The sequence below is a fragment of the Schistocerca piceifrons genome, chromosome 8, assembly GCF_021461385.2.
Source record: "Schistocerca piceifrons isolate TAMUIC-IGC-003096 chromosome 8, iqSchPice1.1, whole genome shotgun sequence".
NCBI classification, from domain to species: Eukaryota; Metazoa; Arthropoda; class Insecta; order Orthoptera; family Acrididae; genus Schistocerca; species Schistocerca piceifrons.
In genome coordinates, this window is record NC_060145.1 from 381,038,503 (window position 1) to 381,055,642 (window position 17,140).

Genomic DNA, 17,140 nt, shown 5'->3' on the forward strand with positions numbered 1-17,140 from the left:
GACATCACTGTATGTCATGGCAGAGGACTTGAGCGGAAAGGGCAGCATCTTTAAAGGTGTGCACAACATGAATATCAATCAGGCCTGCGCGCAGTGGCCGGGGGAGGGAAGGGGGGGGGGGGGAATGCAAGGGGTCCGTGCGTCCGCTCCCTCCCCCCCACCCCCACCCAGAAATGTTTGGGACTTATACTAAACACAACGGAAATTTTCTAGTACCAAAATTCTGTCTTAATATTATTCATTCTTGATTACGACTGAAAGTCAAATGAAAGGATTTTCAGGTGTAAAGAGGTCGATGAAAAACGGCAAAAGATGATTAACAAAACTGTATGGGGGCTTCAGTTCTTGTAAGGCAGACATCACCAGGTATGCATTCGGGTAAAGGTTTCCGTGTAGTTGAAAATAGATCACCCAGAGTCAGTTTAAGATGAATTTCTTTGTCTCCAGTCTCGTTGCCACAAGCAGCAACACAATTAAAAGTTTAGATGCAACATGGCTGCGCTGGGCTTTTTCGGAACAGAGCAGAATAGACTCAAGGTTAGTATCTCCGTTCGGAAACTTGTGTGAAGTTAATAGATGCCTTTCAGATAGAAATAAAATAGCGAATGATTTTGAATTTTCTTTGTAACCTTCTGTTCGTTTCTTTGGATTTTTCTAGGAATTTGTATTTATATTGGCTACTACACTGAAGCGCCAAAGAAACTGCTATAAGCATGCGTATACAAATACAGAGATATGTAAACAGACAGAATACGGCGCTGCGGTCGGCAACGTCTATATAAGACAAGTGTCTCGCGCAGTTGTTAAATCGGTTATGCTGCTACAATGGCAGGTTATCAAGATTTAAATGCGTTTGAATGTGGCGTTATAGTCGGGTACCGTGAATAGCAGGAATCCAGTAAAACATCAAATCTCCGAAATTGCTGCGGCCGGAAAAGACTATGCAAGAGCGGGACCAACGACAACTGAAGAGAATCGTTCAACGTGACAGAAGTGCAACCCTTGCGCAAAATGCTGCAGATTTTAATGCTGGGCCATCAACAAGTGTCAGCGTGCGAACCATTCAACGAAGCATCATCGATAAGGGCTTTCGGAGCCGAAGGCCCACTCGTGTACCCTTGATGACTGCACGACACAAAGCTTTACGTCTCGCATGCGCACCTCAACACCGACATTGGACTGTTCATGACTGGAAACATGTTGCCCGGTCGGACGGATCTCGTTTCAAATTTTATGGAGCGGATGGACGTGTACGGTACGGGTACGGAGACAACCTAATGAATCCATGGACCCTGCATGTCAGCAGGGGTTCAAGCTGGTGTGGGGCGTGTGCAACTGGAGTGATTTGGGACCCCTGACACATCTAGATACGACTGTGACAGGTGAGGCGTACGTAAGCATCCTGTCTGATCACCTGCATCAGTTTATGTCCATTGTACATTCCGACAGGCTTGGGCAGTTCCAGCAACACAATGTAACACCCCACTCGTCCAGAATTGCTACAGTGTGGCTCCGGGAAAACCATTCTGAGATTAAACACTTTCGCTGGCCACCAAACTCCCCAGGCTTGAACACTATTGAGCATATCTGGGATGCCTTGCAACGTGCTGTTCAGAAGAGATCTCCACCCCGTCGTACTTTTACGGATTTATGGGCAGCCCTGCAGGATTCATGGTGTCAGTTCCCTCCGGCACTACTTCAGACACAGTCGAGTCCATGCACGTCGTGTTGCGGCATTTCTGCTACCTCGCGGGGGACCTGTATGATATTAGGCAGTTTTACCAATTTCTTTGGCTCTTCAGTGTATGTGAGACATACTTCAGTAATATTTCTGTACATTAAATACATATTTATCTAGTAGTTTTGCGGAAATCTGAGCTATTAACACATTTCTTGATCATTTTAAGCGAATGAAAACAGCATATTAGTTCTTGTCCGTCAGTCTAATCTATTATAAGATTTAATTGAATCTGTATTTATATTAAGACATAAAAATCACACTAATTAAATTAGTTTCCTGATTCCCCCCCCCCCCCCCCCCACTCACGCCGAAAAATAATCTTTCGGTGGGCCTGATATCAACCAAAGTAGAACTCCTTCTTCTTCTTCTTCTTTTTTTTTTTTTTTTTTTTTTTGGTCATCGGTCTACTGACTGGTTTGATGCGGCCCGCCACGAATTCCTTTCCTGTGCTAACCTCTTCATCTCAGAGTAGCATTTGCAACCTACGTCCTCAATTATTTGCTTGACGTATTCCAATCTCTGTCTTCCTCTACAGTTTTTGCCCTCTACAGCTCCCTCTAGTACCATGGAAGTCATTCCCTCATGTCTTAGCAGATGTCCTATCATCCTGTCCCTTCTCCTTATCAGTGTTTTTCCACATATTCCTTTCCTCTCCGATTCTGCGTAGAACTTCCTCATTCCAGTCCAATTAATTTTCAATTTCGTCTGCCGCATCACATCTCAAATGCTTCGATTCTCTTCTGTTCCGGTTTTCCCACAGTCCACGTTTCACTGCCATACAATGCTGTACTCCAGACGTACATTCTCAGAAATTTCTTCCTCAAATTAAGGCCGGTATTTGATATTAGTAGACTTCTTTTGTCCAGAAATGCCTTTTTTGCCATAGCGAGTCTGCTTTTGATGTCCTCCTTGCTCCGTCCGTCATTGGTTATTTTACTGCCTAGGTAGCAGAATTCCTTAACTTCATTGACTTCGTGACCATCTATCCTGATGTTGAGTTTCCCGCTGTTCTCCTTTCTGCTACTACTCATTACCTTCGTCTTTCTCCGATTTACTCTCAAACCATACTGTGTACTCATTAGACTGTTCATTCCGTTCAGCAGATCATTTAATTCTTCTTCACTTTCACTCAGGATAGCAATGTCATTAGCGAATCGTATCATTGATATCCTTTCACCTTATATTTTAGTTCCACTCCTGAACCTTTCTTCTATTTCCATCATTGCTTCCTCGATGTACAGATTGAAGAGTACGGGCGAAAGGCTACAGCCTTGTCTTACACCCTTCTTAATACGAGCATTTCGTTCTTGATCGTCCACTCTTATTATTCCCTCTTGGTTGTTGTACATATTGCGTATGACCCGTCTCTCCCTATAGCTTACCCCTACTTTTTTCAGAATTTCGAACATCTTGCACCATTTTACATTCCCGCACGCTTTTTTCAAGGACGACAAATCCTATGAACGTGTCTTGATTTTTCTTTAGCCTTGCTTCCATTATTAGCCGTAACGTCAGAATTGTCTCTCTCGTCCCTTTACTTTTCCTAAAGCCGAACTGATCGTCACCTAGCGCATTCTCAATTTTCTTTTCCATTCTTCTGTGTATTATTCTTGTAAGCAGCTTCGATGCATGAGCTGTTAAGCTGATTGTACGATAATTCTCGATCTTTTCAGCTCCTGCTGTCTTCGGAATTGTGTGGATGATGGTTTTCCGAAAGTCAGATGATATGTCGCCACTCATATATTCTACACACCAACGTGAATAGTCGTTTTGTTGCCACTTCCCCCAGTAATTTTAGAAATTCTGATGGAATGTTATCTATCCCTTCTGCCTTATTTGACCGTAAGTCCTCCAAAGATCTTTTAAATTCCGATTCTAGTACTGAATCCCCTATCTCTTCTAAATCGAATCCTGTTTCTTCTTCTATCACATCAGACAAATCTTCCCCCTCATAGAGGCTTTCAGTGTATTCCTTCCACCTATCCGCTCTCTTCTCTGCATTTAACAGTGGAATTCCCGTTGCACTCTTAATGTTACCACCCTTGCTTTTGATGTCACCGAAGGTTGTTTTGACTTTCCTGTATGCTGAGTCTGTCCTTCTGACAATCATTTCTTTTTCGATGTCTTCCATTTTTCCTGCAATCATTTCGTCTTAGCTTCCTTGCACTTATTGTGTATTTCATTCCTCAGCGACTTGTATTTTTCTATTCCTGAGTTTCCTGGGACATTTTTGTACTTCCTCCTTTCATCAATCAACTGTAGTATTTCTTCTGATACCGATGGTTTCTTCGCAGTTACCTTCTTTGTATCTATGTTTTTCTTCCCAACTTCTGTGATGGCTCTTTTTAGATATGTACATTCCTCTTCAAGTGTACTGACTACTGAGCAATTCATTATTGCTGTATTTATACCCTTAGAGAACTTCAAGCGTATCTCGTCATTCCTTAGTACTTCCGTAACCCACTTCTTTGCATATTGATTCTCCCTGACTAATGTCTTGAACTTCAGCCTACTCTTCATCACTACTATATTGTGATCAGAGTCTATATCTGCTCCTGGATATGCCTTACAATCCACTATCTGATTTCGGTATCTCTGTCTGACCATGATTTAGTTTAACTGAAATCTTCTCGTACTACCCGACCTTTTCCAAGTATACCTCCTCCTCTTGTGATTCTTGAACAGTGTATTTGCTATTACTAGCTGAAACTTGTTACAGAACTCAGTCTTTCTCCTCTCTCATTCCTTGTCCCAAGCCCATAGTCTCCCGTAACCCTTTTTTCTACTCCTTCCCCTACAACTGCATTCCAGTCCTCCCCTGTGACTATTAGATTTTCACCCCCCTTTACGTACTGTATTACCCTTTCAATATCCTGATACACTTTCTCTATCTGTTCATCTTCAGCTTGCGACGTCGGCATGTATACCCGAACTATCGTTGTCGGTGTTGGTCTGCTGTCGATTCTGATTAGAACAACCCGGTCACTGAACTGTTCACAGTAACACACCCTCTGCCCTACCTTCATATTCATAACGAATTCTACTCCCGTTATACCATTTTCTGCTGCTGCTGATATTACCCTATACTCATCTGACCAGAAATTGTTGTCTTCTTTCCACTTCACTTCACTGAACCCTACTATATCTAGACTGCGCCTTTGCATTTCCCTTTTCAGGTTTTCTAGTTTCCCAACCACGTTCAAGCTTGCGACATTCCACGCCCCGACTCGTAGAACGTTATCCTTCCGTGGAATGTTCAGTCTTTTTCTCATAGTAACCTGCCCCTTGGCAATCCCCTCCCGGAGATCCGAATTGGGGGCTATTCTGGAATCTTTTGACAATGGAGAGATCATCATGACACTTCACAGGCCACATGTTCTGAGAATAAATGTTATGTGTCTTTAGTGCAGTGGTTTCAATTGCCTTCTGCATCCTCATGCCGTTGATACTTGCTGATTCCTCCGCCTTTGAGGCAGTTTCCCCACCCCTAGAACGAGAGAGTGCCCTGAACCTCTGTCTGCTCCTCCGCCCTCTTTGACAAGGCCGTTGGCAGAATGAGGGGTGACTTCATATGCCGAAAGTCTTCGGCCGCCAGTGTTGATTATTAATAAAAATTTGAGCAGCGGCGGTTTCGAGCCCGGGACCGAAGACGTTAAAGATGTAACCCCTATACCACGGGTGCATCCCGTGCAAGTAAGGTAATGGAATGCAATCTAATCAGGTGATGCAGATAGAATTAGGTGAGGAAATGAGACAATAGAAGTAGTAGTCGAGTTTTGCTATTTGGGCGGCATTATAACCGACGATGGCATTTCTGTAAAAGGTGAATTTGTTAACATCCAATATCTGTTTAATTATTACTAAGTTTTTATTGCGGTACTTGTCTTCTGGTGTTCAGCCTTGTACGGAAGTTAAACGATAAATAGTTCATACAAGAAGAGACTAGAAGCCTTTGCAGTGTGGTGCTACACAGATAACACTGAAGATTAGGTGGCTATGTCGAGTAACTATTGGGAAGCTACTAGATCGAATCGAGACAAAAGGAAATTTTTGGCACGACTTGATGAAATAAGATATCAATTGCCAGAACACATCCTGCGGAATCAAGGAATTGTCACTTTGGTGATGGAGAGAAGAGTGTTTACGGGAGGAGGGGAACAAAAATTGTAGGAAAAGGTCATGGGATGTATATGATAAGCAGCTTCAAATTGATATACATTAGCCGAAGTTATTCGGACATGAAGAGGCTTACACAGGAGACAGTGGTGTGGAGAACAGAATGAAAGCAGTATTTGGACTGAGGACCATGATAACAAACAACCGTTATGAAAACTATCTTTGTTGATGTCTATGTTCACAGATGTTGGACATCGACTAGAAACAATACTCTGGCTCCTTATATGTTTTTTCCCGTTACTACTACACTTCTGGTAGTACAGTCTTTTTTTTTTTTTTTACAACTTCACCTAATTTGTAGATAATTAAACCATTTACATTTATCTTGGCTTACATTACTTCCCTACTTCCTCCTGCTTCCATGAGGACTTTATTGTTATAGCGTGGAAGTGCTGGAAGGCTGCACGCACAATCATAGTTTTTTGAGTTAGGAACATGGGGTAGAAAGTTTTTGGTTTAGCCCACACTAGCGACCATGTGTAGAGCCATTACTGTAGTCACGTTACAGTATATTAAGCAAAGTTTAAAAGAAAGACCAGAGTTGGCGCCTAGGAAAATTGTGCGAATCAATTAATTCCTTTTGCATAAGAATGTAATTGGGCAGAAACTAACGCTCAGCAATGGCACCATTTTTATGTGCACCGTTCGGATTTTACTTGCAAAAACAGTCAAATTTGTTCAGGTTTTACGTGCAAAAACAGTCGCCTTCGTTCGGATTTCACGTGCAGAAACCGACACCCTTTGTACGCAGTCCACTTGCAGGCCTCTGGTCCTGTGCTGCTACATTTAAGTCTGCAGTGAGTAGTATGTCAGGAGTTGCTGCCGAACGCTTACTTCCACTCCCCAGTGATAAGACGGAATACAACCTTTACGTAAAAATACTCTATTACGTCAGGTTGCCCTCCATGGGGTGGGTGCACGCAACGACTGTGGTTGTATTGGGTTAGATAGAGCAGCAATCAGTCGTAGAATAAAGTTGCTTTAATATGACATTTATAGTCACAATGCAGATCAGATTTCGACCTGTGTCAGGTCATTATCAATGCTAAAACAAATACAAGAGTATATATTACAATGTGATTTACAAAAGTTATAAGTCTGTCACATCGTTGTCTTTTAATGTTTACATTACATACCAGTGCGGAATTGTAGCAGTTGTTCGTGCTCAAGTGAATGCTTACACAGTTCAACCATTACTGTCGTAAAATTATATGTTGGTTTCACAGTACACATCGGCTTTGCGTATGGCGCCCTCTATGAGCTGCGCCTGAAGTTTACAGTTTTGACGACATTTTTTGTAGTATTTATGTTGTATAGTAACTAAGTAGTAACATGTCATATTAAAGCAACTTAATTCTACGACTGATTGCTGCTCTGTCTAACCCACTGTATTCCGTTCTATGTTGCAAGTGCACAAAGTGATATTCAGTAATACATCGCAAGTTGCCCGCGAGTTGCGGCCCTTGGGCGGTCGAGAAATACGTCTGCTCGCTGCAGTATCTCCAGGCTATCTGAGGCGTCAGCTCTCAGCGGATTCTCGGCATTACCCTGCCCAAACAAAGGACCTGGAAAGTCCAAGCTAACCTGTCCAGTTTGCAAAATGTCACTAGATGGCACTTACAGTGGCAAGTGAGTTACAGAGCTCAGCACCCTTAAATAACTCCGGACTGGAGCGAGACTGGTGGTTCAAATTTGGTCCACCAGTGTATCGGACCTGGGTCTCAGAAAAGTTTAATCGTCTGAAAAAAAAATCTTACTTAGTTTGTATTTTGAGTGCAAAAAAAAACACATTTTTCTGGGAGTTTTTCTATTTGCGCCAATACTGTGTATCAAACTTGTTAGAAATGGCTCTGAGCACTATGCGACTTAACTTCTGAGGTCATCAGTCGCCTAGAACTTAGAACTAATTAAACTTAACCAACCTAAGGACATCATACACATCCATGCCCGAGGCAGGATTCGAACTTGCGACCGTAGCGGTCGCCCGGCTCCAGACTGCAGCGCCTAGAACCGCACGGCCACTCCGGCCGGCAAACTTGTTAGAATCGGAGCAAGTTTTGTGCGAAAGCAGACAAACACATGCAATTAATGATTGTCCTGTTATTTCGTGAAAACTTTACCTTTCGTCACGATATAAGCACCATGGTTCCAAAGATAATAAAAAAGCCTTTACCTGATCAGTCGTCACCTGAGTCAACAAATATCTACATCAGGTACCAAGCTATCGCCGTCTAATGTCAAAATTGTGGTAGAGTAAATGTCGCGAAACGGAATAAAAAATGTTCCTATCACAGCGCAAAAAAAAAAATGCGAGTAAGTCCTAGGCAGAGTAAGGAATGTAACAGAAGGGGAGAAACTTTCCGACTTATCTGGCAGCTTCAAAGAGATTTAAATTGAAACATCATGACATACTAGAGCTTTTTTATGCGATAACCCCACTTCCCTAGTGCAATGAGCTCTCTTAGCTGCAAGGTGTTGACACACCTGCATCTTGTAGTTTATACGCTAACGTCCCTGACACTGTGTCCAAAATCCAGAAGATTCACTAGGCATAGTAAACAATATATGTAATATGGTACGTCTGAAGAGCATACATGTAATAGATGAAAAAGCTTTTCCTAGGATGATAAAATTTCTGGGGTTGGATATGTTACTAGGAGGACGCCAAAACAACTTTTGATTTCTGGACGAGGTTGATTCTTTCCCCACAGTGACCATTTCTCCCCAAAACCCACCCCCTGTTCCATATACGGTGAGAGGTCTAATAAATAGACACAAATTAAGTGCTTCTAGAGAATGAGACGCACCTATAACAAAATGTATCCGAGAGTGGGGATGCATCTATGGTAAGAAGTATCCCAGAGTGGGTATGCATGGATCCTAAACTTTAATGACACGTATGGTATTGCAAAACACGACGAAGGCCATGTTCGATGAGTTGACACGATGCGTTATATTACATGACAGGGTTACTAATACTAAATAGTAAAAAAGAGCGAACATGTCAAGACGTTTTAATTTAAATTTGAAGCTGCTGGATAAGTCGAAAAGCTGCTTCCCTTCTTTTACATTCCTAACTCTGCCCAGGATATATTCGCCATTTTGTATTATGAGAACACTCCGTCTTCAGGCCACAAGTGGCCCATCGGGGCCATCCGACCGCCGTGTCATCCTCAGTAAGGATGCAGATAGGAGGGATGTGTGGTCTCCACACCACTCTCACGGTCGTTACGATGGTTTTCTTCGACCGGAGCCGCTACTATTCGGTCGAGTAGCTCTTCAATTGGCATCACAAGGCTGAGTGCACCCGAAAAATGGCAACAGCGCATGGTGGCCTGGATGGAGACCCATCCAAGTGCCGGCCACGCCCGACAGCGCTTAACTTTGGTGGTCTGACGGGAACCGGTGTATCCACCGCGGAAAGGCCGTTGCCTTTTTTGTGCTATGATATGAGAATTTCTTCATTTCGAGTATAAATTCTTGAAATCAGAACGCAACTGATGCTCACGCACAAGTAATAAGAGTCCCTGAACGTGTTGTAAGATGTATGTTAAACACATACTCTCTTGGCAGTTTTCCTTCTGTACCATTTCTGTTCATTGGTATCACACAACAAGCTAACATTTCCCCATGTGTGCGATTTTTGGTGTTAAAGCAAGATAGATACTTTCGACACATTCCTTAACTTCTTGCGGACCACCTGCTTTCATTTTATTTCACAGCACTGCCGATCCAAGTCAATTTGTGTTACTCGTACTCAATCTTCATTTATTTGAGCGTGCCATCTACAGGTTCACTGAGTTAAAGTAACTGAATGACAAGATTTCATATACTGCAACATTTCTCAAAGGCATCTGACTGTGCAAATCGTAGCATTCTTCTGAAGAGGCTTTACGTTTAGGGCTTTCGCGGTACAATGAGTGTAAGTGATTCACTTCATACTGAACTGAAAGGAAGCGAAGGGGATGTTACACAGTTCGTGTAACAGTCGAGACGAATCTTCTTCTGACTGAATATAAACTGCTACTGGCGTTCAGTAGGGCTCAATCCTGAGACCACCCCTGTCCTGGCTACAGCTTAGTGACTTCTCTTGCACCGATAAAGCAGAAATATCGCTCCATAGTGCTGCAACAACAGGTGGAGCAATATATAAAATGTTTACATCATCATCAATAACACCACAGCACAGCGGAAAGGAAATATGTAAAATGGATAGTTCAAAATTCCTGGGTGTCCATATTCATCAGAACTTGAACCTGAAATTACATATTACAGAGTTTCTGAAACGCTTCATTCAGCGCAACATTTGCTGTACATGTTATTGCTGATGTTCGTTATTACTACATTAGTTTACTTTGATGTCACATGGAATAATTTTCTGAGGCAATTGCACACATAGGCACAAAGTATTCATTGCACTGAAACGTGAAATAAAAATAACGTCTCGTGTCCATCCTCAGAGTTCATGAAGGCAACAACTCAAAAGAATGAACTGACATACTAACAACATCCTCGCAAAACATTTACTTTCTTCTGAAGTTTTCTGTGAAGAATCAGACCTTATTTAGAAATAAGAGGAACATTAATGCATAGAACACTATGAATAAAGGTAGCCCCCGTTATCCATAACTTAATCTTACACTTTCACAGAAACGGCAAACTATGCAGCGATAAAAGTATTTAACCACTTCCATTTAGAATTAAAGGTGCGGGTACACGACAAAATCTTTAAAAATAAATTGAAACCTTAGTTACTTGACAACTTCTTCTATTCGATGGGTGAATTTCTAATCTGTATGTGGTTGGATAACATTTATCAAACTTTATTATAGAAATTACCAGCAAGTGCTCATGTTTTCACAGAGCATATGTAGCTTATTTGTAAATCTTCTGAGACGTTCCATGTCATGGCGAATCTAGTCATCGAAATATCAAAAAGACTAAACTAAATATTCTTTATTTTCTGTGGACCGAATTTCTCAGTCATGGACAGCAAAACAGATGACATTCTTTACTTCGGTTATTTAGCTGAATTACATTAATCTGTAATTTTCTTGAAGGGCTTAACGACAATCTCATTGCTTGTTAAATTTATGCCTATAAACGTAGCTCGTGACGCTTTATTATGGCTATGGCAACGTTCCGGTCCTAACGTACTAATACATTTGCAAGAGGTAACCGCTTTATAAAAAGAAGTGTATGTTAGATAGAAGGAAGATTAAGGTTTACGTCTCGTCAAAGACAAGGTTATGGCCCAAAGGGGTTTTGAGACCAGGTCTTTCCGAATGCGAGTCCAGTGTTCCAATGATGGTTAGCGTTACAATAGTGTAACGATCCAGCGACAACGAGAACTCCGCTATCGTTTAGTCAGATAAGTGAGAGAGGATAACTAATCAAAAAATGACTTTTTTTCTCTTTTTTCTGTTACTCAGCTGTCGGAATATTACCATTGCAAATATTGTTTCTATTGCACTAACTAAACAACTGTGGGTCGGTTTCCATAGCATTGCACTATTCTTGACTGTTTGCAATTAGCCGTTCTTGTTAATAAAAGATGAATATAACTGTTCGACTGGAAACATCACAAGTTCTGCGAAAGTGACTCACCACTGAATTGCGCCAACAGCTGTAGTTCGACATCCCGGTCGAATATCTGTGTAGCGCGCTTTCGAGATAACCTCTGCGATCTGTTTGCTTAGTGAGCGCCGATAAAGGATCAGTTGCTATCAAACCCGCAAATAGTTTGGAACATAAAATGTGACAAATTTGTATTCGCGCACAATTAGATCCTTTTCGTAGATAAATATTGGATGCATTGGTATGTGTGATTTATATACGTGATGCCTTAAGAAAAACATGTTGTACTTAGGACAAACATTTTCACAACACAGAACTGCTCTCCTAAGAACTATCTACATTACCAAAAAGCTATCGCGGAACCCGGTACCAGCTGCAGCGTAGAGGCAACAAAAATCTGATTTTCAGTATTTCGTGTAATTATTGACCGAACTTAAAAGCTCAAAATCCCATCGTAGTCTACCCATTAAGAGATACAAACTCATTTTAAAAGTTTAACACAATAAAACACGTATTAGAGTTAGAAACTTTCTCTTGAGGCAGCGTAAGTGACGGCGAGAAAATACACGGACTACATTCATTCAGTATTTGTCAATAAGAGCACACAGTGACTTCCAACAAAGTTTACACATGAACCTTTACGATACTTTTTCTCGCTGATAACCCCCACTAAATAGTGAAAAGAAAATAGTATATCGCGTACTACATTTTTACAGTTCATGCAGTCAACCATTATTATCAGGCATGACGTTTTAATTTATTACCTCTTTACTACCAACTCTAGCCGCAACACACTTTTCAGACAGGAGCTACACGTATCACTGAAGGTCCCTGCAAAATTGCATCACTGTACGACACGTAAGCCAGAAGATATGACGCCATAAACAGTCAGATACGTGAAATCCTAGCTTTTGCTTAAAATGGCTGACAAGTTACCCAATTTACATTCATCCACTTAGCAACTTCCAACAAACTAAGCATAATTTCAAACCGTTTCTAAACTGCGTACTCGTCAAAATGGGATGCCTAGGATACCTGCTTTCTAGGATCGCTAGACAACAATTCAAGCAAATAGTATTAACATAGAAGTGTCGCAAGGACAGGGCGACATGCAAATAAGAAATTCAGTGCTTTTTTTCTAAAAACAGTTTGAGGGTACTCCGACATGGGATATAATGCAGCGAAAATTAGTTATAACTGAAGCATGGGATACAACCCGTCTGCTTTTAGCCATGACATCATCAACATATCTAACTAAAAAAAAAGTGTCGGGCTCTTCAGTTGACTGCTCAAATGAAGCAGGCGATACCGAAGCATACACAAACATACAAGAGAATGTGGTATCGAACACTTCAGTTCACATCACCTCAAATGAAGCATGCGATTTGAGCGTATGCATATCCGTTTAGCACTACCATTGACCACTAGCGAGGGCACTACATGGTTGTTGAACTGGCTGCCAGCGATTCAGTTGTCGAGAACGCTTGCCGCAGCTTCGAAGTGCTTGAAACAGTCTATGACATCGATTTTCCCACCAAAAACTGCACTGGCATCGTTCGCAATTACCAAATCGAAAAAATGAAATAAAAAATGTACATCAATGAAATAAATCTTTGGCACTCTTCCAAGTTCTCAACATCGTAAAAAATTACTTTGTCGACGAAAAAGTTTAGGGGTACGCATCCCCCAGCGTTCCCCCAGAAAAACAGCACTGAAGAAATCTCTTCAGCATATACAATTCCTATAGAAGCGAAGTAATACAGTGGATGCTCCTATCCAGGTCGCTGGTCTTTGCGTTTCTGTAGAGCTCGTACAACTCGTTGCGGCCATTGTGTGCAGCATTTCTATTCTCTTCGCGTAGAGGGCGCTGCTGTCGCGTTGTCGTCCTGGAGAGTGGTCAGTCCGCGTGCCATAGGCTGACGTCTTCTTCACGGCCGGCTCTGCTCTAACGTTCCCGAGCGGCGTGCTGGCGCTTGACTTTAGGCCGGAACATAAACCTCTGTCGCTTACATGCTTAAAGGCAAATAATAAACATGCTGATTCATTTGTTAAGTAATCAGACGTTTGAAGCCGTTTTATACATAGGTGTGCCATTATTTCAAGTATCGGGGTTTTTCTGGTATGGTACTATTCTTCTGAGGCTACCATGAAAGAATTATCAGACACCTATTTGTAGCAGAATTCTACTGGTACGGAGTTACTTAACAGCTGTTTTGTTTAACGTTTAATCTAAAGCGGGTGGAAGGGCTGACCCAATGAAGTGAACATTTCAATTACAATGGATTTGTTAATTAACCAAAACAATCTCACATAAAATCTGACAAGTGCCATTCGGGCAAGATTATTTAAGAGACATTCATTACATGAATCATGAGCAAGTTAATAAATAACTTTAACAACCTATTCTAGTCTAGACATTATTTAGGACCCTTTCAATTAACATTACATGTAGCCCACGATTTCCCACCAAAATAGACAGAAGCCACTGAGGCTGAATTTAACCATAACTTTAACAAACAGTTCTAGTTGAGGCACATTATTTAAGACCCTTTCAATTAAAACCTTACATTGCATGCAAAATAACGTTTGACACACAGCTTCAGCTTTAACGCGAATACTTAAAACATATTTATAGCTTGGTCAATCTTACAGAGCGACCCCGAAATTATTCAAATGACCATTGACTTGTAGGATGGACTTTTAGGGCATAGAAAGTTACAACTTCGTACAATGATAAATGTGTAACAACAGAAGCAAGGTCCAAGCTTGGAAGGCCGAAGTTTAACCACGAACGGTGGAACCGACTGAGAGACGTAATACTTAACTTCGAACGAGGACGTGGCTCCGTTTGCAACCTCACGTCGAGTAGGCCACCAAAATGTGAACCAAGCAAACGCTACCGAAGAGGAACACACGAGCTCAGGAGAAGTCAGAAGTCCACAGCCCGTAAGCCAAACTTCTAATCTAAAAGAAGCCCTGCGCTTCAGTTGCCCGCTGCCTCAGCTCACTGAAACACAGACCACACCCGACAACAGAAAGCAGAGAAACCTTTCTTAACCTTAACATTTAAGATTGACCAGCAAATGAACTCTGTAAAATCAAGGCTAAACAACAACTAATTTGACTAGGAAGTGCTTCCTTTAATTGAAACAGTACTTGATAAACAAACTCTAGGAGTGGAAAATGAACTAGCTAAGGAGAACCGGCACTCACTAGAACTTAATGACACACATCTGCAAATACATCAGTATTATGCGGGAGCAGAGCACACACTTAGTAGGAGGCCTCAAATTAAAAGGAACAAGCATAACATCACACGTCGTGCAACGTCTTACTGTACCAAGAGCGATCACAATCACAGTTAACAAAGCGCTCTTAGTAACTAGCGTACTTAACTGGGTGTCTTGATGCTGGATCGATTTTGCGAAGATGCCAGACCATCACTTCGCAAGACCTTGGCAGCGTGTACCTCCAAGGATGCGGGCACAACCACGGCTCACGAGGTTGCCGGAGAATGCACAGCGCCGGCCAACTCCGGCCGCCTCCAGTACAACCACGTGACCACCGCTGCCCGGCCTCAGGCATGCGGTCTTCGCTTCTGCCCGCCCGCCAATCGCCGACTCGCGCGCCGCCGCCTTCCGTTCTCACAGCGTTGTCCCCTCTCTCCCTACTCGCGGTCGGCACTTCATTATACACTACAGGCCATTGAAATTGCTACACACGAAGATGACGTGCTACACACGAGAAATTTAACCGACAGGAAGAAGATGCTGGGATATGCAAATGATTAGCATTACAGAGCATTCACACAAGGTTGGCGCCGGTGGCGACACCTACAACGTGATGACGTGAGGAAAGTTTCCAGTCGACTTATACACAAACAGCAGTTGACCGGCGTTGCCTGAGGAAACATTGTTGTGATGCCTCGTGTAAGGAGGAGAAATGCGTAACATCACGTTTCCGACTTTAATAAAGGTCAGATTGTAGCCTATCGCGATTGCGGTTTATCGTATCGCGACATTGCTGTTCGCGTTGGTCGAGATCCAATGACTGTCAGCAGAATATAGAATCGATGGGTTTAGGAGGGTAATACGCAACGCCGTGCTGGATTCCAACGGCCTCGTATCACTAGCAGTCGAGATGACAGGCATCTTATCCGCATGGCTGTAACGGATCGTGCAGCCACGTCTCGATCCCCGAGTCAACAGACGGGGACGTTTGCAAGAGAACAACCATCTGCACGAACAGTTCGACAACGTTTGCAGCAGCATGGACTATCAGCTCGGAGACCGTGGCTGCGGTTACCCTTGACGTCGCATCACAGACAGGAGCGCCTGCGATTGTGTGCTCAACGACGAACCTGGGTGCACGAATGGCAAAACGTCAATTTTTCGGATGAATCCATGTTCTGTTTACAGCATCATGATGGCCGCATCCGTGCTTGGTGACATCGCGGTGAACGCACATTGGAAGCGTGTATTCGTCATCGCCATACTGGCGTATCACCCGGCGTGATGGTATGGGGTGTCATTGGTTACACGTCTCGGTCACCTCTTGTTCGAATTGACGGCACTTTGAACAGTGGACGTTACATTTCAGATGTGTTACGACCCGTGCCTCTACCCTTCATTCGATCTCTGCGAAACCCTACATTTCAGTAGTATAATGCACGACCGCAGGTTGCAGGTCCTGGACGGGCCAGAAAATGTTCGACTGCTGCCCTGGCCAGCACATTCTCCATCTCTCACCAATTGAAAACGTCTGGTCAATGGTGGCCGAGCAACTGGCTCGTCACAATACGCCGGTGAACTGTACTATCGTGTTGAAGCTGCATGGGCAGCTGAATCTCTACACGCCATCCAAGCTCTGTTTGACTCAATGCCCAGGCGTATCAAGGCCGTTATTACGGCCAGAGGCGGTTCTTCTGAGTACTGATTTCTCAGGATCTATGCACCCAAATTGCGTGAAAATGTAATCACATGTCAATTCTAGTGAAATATATTTGTCCAAGGAATACCCGTTTATCATCTGCATTTCTTCTTGGTGTAGCAATTTTAATGGCCAGTAGTGTATTTCGAGCCGGCCCAAGCCCAAAGACAAACCTCTGCACTAGGAAATCGATCGTACTCATGTCAGAGATACTACTGGCGCCAATCCCGCCACGGCTCTTCTACGACATGCTCGTAAAAGCCGACGTCTCGAAAAATCGTAGTCATATGCCTAGTAAGTGGATAATAGATTGAAAAGACCCGCAATGGTTTAATAACGAAATTCGGAGGACGTAATGTTCAGATAAGTATTAGTAGTGTCCTGTTTGATACAATCAATTCGTTTAAATAGTGGGCCTAACGTTGCAAAGCGATATCACATGGAACGAGCGTGTGAGAACTGTGGTAGGAAAGGTGAATTGTCGACGTTGGTTTATTGGGAGAATTTTGGGAAAGTATGGTTCACCTGTACAGGAGACAGCATATAAGACGCTGGTGCGACCTATTCTTTAGTACTGCTCGAGTGCTTGGGAACTGTACTTGGTCGGATTGAAGGAAGACATCGAACCAGTTGAGAGGCGGCCTGCTAGATTTGTTGCTGATACGTTCGAACAACAAGTTAAACATTGCGGAAATGCTTCGGGAACTCTCTGGAGGG

General features: G+C 42.8%; 1 protein-coding gene and 1 pseudogene across 1 annotated transcript in view; one reads left to right on the forward strand and one right to left on the reverse strand.

Annotated features, from left to right (window-relative positions):
• LOC124711777 (chondroadherin-like protein) overlaps positions 1-17,140 on the forward strand; it is a 183,735-nt gene that overhangs the window by 12,231 nt on the left and 154,364 nt on the right. The window lies entirely within an intron of this gene.
• LOC124712915 lies at positions 9,233-9,350 on the reverse strand (annotated as a pseudogene).